This window comes from Ambystoma mexicanum, chromosome 7q (genome assembly GCF_040938575.1).
Source record: "Ambystoma mexicanum isolate Mex_15411 chromosome 7q, UKY_AmexF1_1, whole genome shotgun sequence".
Lineage (NCBI taxonomy): Eukaryota > Metazoa > Chordata > Amphibia > Caudata > Ambystomatidae > Ambystoma > Ambystoma mexicanum.
The window spans coordinates 607,872,023-607,875,967 of NC_090941.1; positions in this window are offsets into that span (position 1 = coordinate 607,872,023).

Below are 3,945 nucleotides of genomic sequence, written 5' to 3' on the forward strand. Positions count from 1 at the left end.
GGCAGTGGGTCTCCACCAGAGGAGGATGAACTCACAGAACATGAGGCAATCACTGGAGGGTTCATCCCAGAGGATCAGATCCAAGGTGTGGGAGACCTACCAGATCTTGAGGCAATGTCCGGTGAGTGGCCATGCGTGTGTGTGCAAACCATGTGTATGTTGCTTGGGTGATATGTTCTGATTGAGTGCCAGGTCAGGCTGTGTAGTCATGACTGCTATAGAACACCCATGTGGTGCCTCCAAACCATCCCCCGCCCTTGGGTTTGGGTTTCACAGTATCCTTACTGACCGCAGAAAACACGTTGCACCTGATGACTGCACTTGCCCTTCAACTGGCATCATGCCACAACATTGTTAATACTGTTTTTCTTTTCATTCTGCCTAATTGATGGAATCATGTGCATGATAAACACACATTTTTGTGCCGTTCTGCCCCAAATTCACCATAATTCAGACATAGATTTCACCCCACAATGCCCCACATTTGTTAACTTTTTATGGGAATGATTTCATCAATCAGGCTGATTGACTTTTGTGCACCTACACATGCACTGCACACGATCACTTCCGAGCCCTGTTTGAATGTTCAACATGACAATTGACTTGTGTCATGTCCAAGTGACCTACCATTGATGTTGCATGTGCCTACCATCACTGTATTAGCAAACACTGGCTTTGTTGCAGCGTGTGACACATGTGTGTTTTGTCACACTCTTTTGCATGTTCTATTTCATGATGTGCGTCTCACATGGATGGGGGACAGTACTGATTTATTACCATCTGGGTGTCCTTGTCAATTCTGCCATGGCTATGCTACCTCTAAGTTGACCCTTGGCAGGGTTGCGCAATTTAATTCAAAAATTCAATCAAGTATTAAATATTGATTCAAAGATATGAAATGGTTGTTTTGAATTCTTCAACAAGAAATGTTTTATTCACATTTCTAGGTTTAGTATCGCCAATTCAATTCTCATATAGTGAGGCAACTTCGAAAAACATAGGTTGTTTAAGGTAATGCTACCTTACTTTCCTTCTAAACTGTTCATTGAGATCCGGATGCCATAGGATCTTTTTTCAGACTGGAAGCTCCAGGTCAAAACATCTATAAATATTACGGAATAAGCAATACTATTATCATTGTAGCAGAAATCCCTGTGGTGCCCGCCGAAACTCTGTACTTCATGGCTATGCTACCTGCCATCTGTGTGCTGGCATGTGTCATGTTTGTGGATTGTCCATGCCACTCACAGGCTAATGTGTGATGCAGGTGCTATGCACCATGCAGCACGTGTTGCTTTTCCATTTTGGAGTCCTCAGTGTCTGCTTTTAGGGTCCCCTTCCACTTCATTGCCAGTGCATGCATGCCAGAGTTAGTGTCATGTGTGACATGTCTCATTAATGTATTCGATGTATAGATTGTGATCCCTATGTGTGTCGGCTATGCTGTTCATGCCTTTCTTCATTACTTTTGTTTTATTTTTGTGCAGGTTATGAGGCACTAGATGCTGTTGAGGAGGAGTAGATGGCGCAGGGGCTGGAGTACTCAGAGCCCCAACCAGCCACCAGTGGAGGACGTGGCGTGGTGGTGCAGGAAAATCCATTAGTCCTACCGACCATCGTGTCCACGGGTGTCTCTGGGTACATCTCCGATGACCTCTATGGCTCAGGTGCTGGATCAGACATTGAGACAAATGTCCCGTCGCAAGAGAGTGTTTCTTTCAGTGATGCTGTTCTATCCAACGCACCTGCACTGGGAGTAGACCCCTCAATGGGATATTCAGTGGTGGAATGTCCACCTGTGGTGGAATGTCCGCCTATGGCGGTTACTGATGCAGGGTCACACTCCACTATATTTGCTCCTGTTCCTGGGCCAGCAGATCAAAGGAGGAATGCAGTCCTGCAGCCTCAGGCTGTGCCAGCACAGCAAGGTGCACATCACCTTGGCCCAAACAGGTGTGGTGTCCGCCAATGCGGTGGCCGTGCGCCACCAGGCAATACTGTGTGGGAGAACTCCATGTATACTATTGCAGCACAACAGGGGGCATCATGTGATATGATGGCTCAGGCCGTGTATAGGGTGGCCACTTCCATTATCCCCCCAGAAAGGCAGGTGGAGCTCCAGCAGCAGGCAACGGAGTCCATGTGCCGCTCACACAGGGAGGACATGCTGGCATCCAACAGGGACCGACGGGCTGAACTGGAGACTTTGCGCACAGCCATATCTGCAGTCACAGGCCCACAGGGATGCCCTGGGGTTAGAACACAGGTCCCTCAGAGTTACTCTGGGTGCACTTGAGGTGTCCCAGAGTACAAGGTCAGAACAGCAGCTGGAGCAGCTAACACGCACAATCTCAGCTGAGCTCCAGGCAACCCGTGAGGAAATGTGGGCATCACACGAGGCCTTGCAGGCAGAAGTCTGTGCTACCCGTGAGGTGCTGCATGGGGATCTCCGGACCATCATCCTGCAGAGCCAAACCTTTCAGACCCGCATGCTTGCTGCCATGGAGGAGCATGCCAGGGCTTTGCGTGGTCTGCCTCCCATACCACGCACACCTTCTAATGTACAACCAGAGGGTGACGACAGCGATGGCAGTTCTCCCACTATCGGGTAGCCGTACAGACCATCAGCGCATGTGGGTGTTGGGGTGCACCCTGTACCTTCTCCATCCTTGGTGGCCCCCCCCCCTGGTCAACCCATGGCCATTTTTCATTTTGATTTTTAATTTTTAATTTTTTTTTTATTTTTCATTCTTTTTTCATACTTGAACTAGATTTTAAATTTTTATTTTTAATTAGAATTAGAATTTTTAATTTTCATTTTTTCTTTTCAATTTTTGAGTTTCTTTTTTAATTTTCATTTTCTTTTCATATTTCATTTAAATCTTTCATTTTCATTTGATTTTTTCTTTTTTTTCATTTTCATTTTTTCATGTGATCTAGAATTTTTCCTTTTTAATTTTTCATTTTCATTTTTTAGTTTTACTTTTCATTTTCATTTTATTTTCATTTTTCATTTTCATTTTTTATTTTTCCTTTCCTTTTTTGTTCATAACTTTTTTTCAGATTGTACATTCATGTTACAGTGTATTGCTTTGTGTGGCTCCCGTAGGCATCCACTGTGTGTTCCAGCTGGGCCCATGCAGGCTTGTCCTGTGTTTGTGTTTGAAACTTGGGGTCCTGACACATATGCCACTCCTGCTTACCCTTTACATGGGCTCACAAGGGTGTCACCGTGTAACAGTAACGTACACCGAGGCATTGGGCTTCCATAAGTTGTGTGGGCAGTCTATAGTCCAAACTGTGTATACACCCATAGTGGGGATTGCTGATGATTTTTCCACTGCATGGTTGATTTGTATATTGTATTCCATACTGCCCATTATGTATATTTGCATGTAGCTTCTTCATGTCTTAACTTGCCTGTCTCCATTGCAGATGCAGTTCATGTTGTATGCAGTACACTGCCACATTTACCTACCAGCAACACACTGGAGATGGAAGGGGTCGATGTGCTGCCTTTGTCAGGTTGTGACACTTGCACTATTATGATTTTTTACTGTCATACGTTGCCACTGTTGGGTCCTGTATTAATGTTTTGTCTTGCTGGTATTTGTTCATGTGTGCTGTTTCTTTTTCATTGGTGAGAGGGATTTGTCTCTGGCCTATTTCCATTTGGGACGGTGCACTTTGTGACACTTGTGTCATGGTTTGTGCATTCATTTGGTTGCTTTGACATTGCATGCCATGCCATGGTGTGTTGGGTAGCAAAAATGGGGTTTGGGAGGGGTTGGGTGACATACCACTATTTGGGTGTACTATTTTGCATGGGGGTAGTCCTTCATGCTGTATGAATGTGTACCTTTTACTGACACAGCATTGTGTCTGTTTAAGTAGCTAGGGATGCACACAATGTAGCACTTCCAGGAAAACAATCTTAGGGTGGTA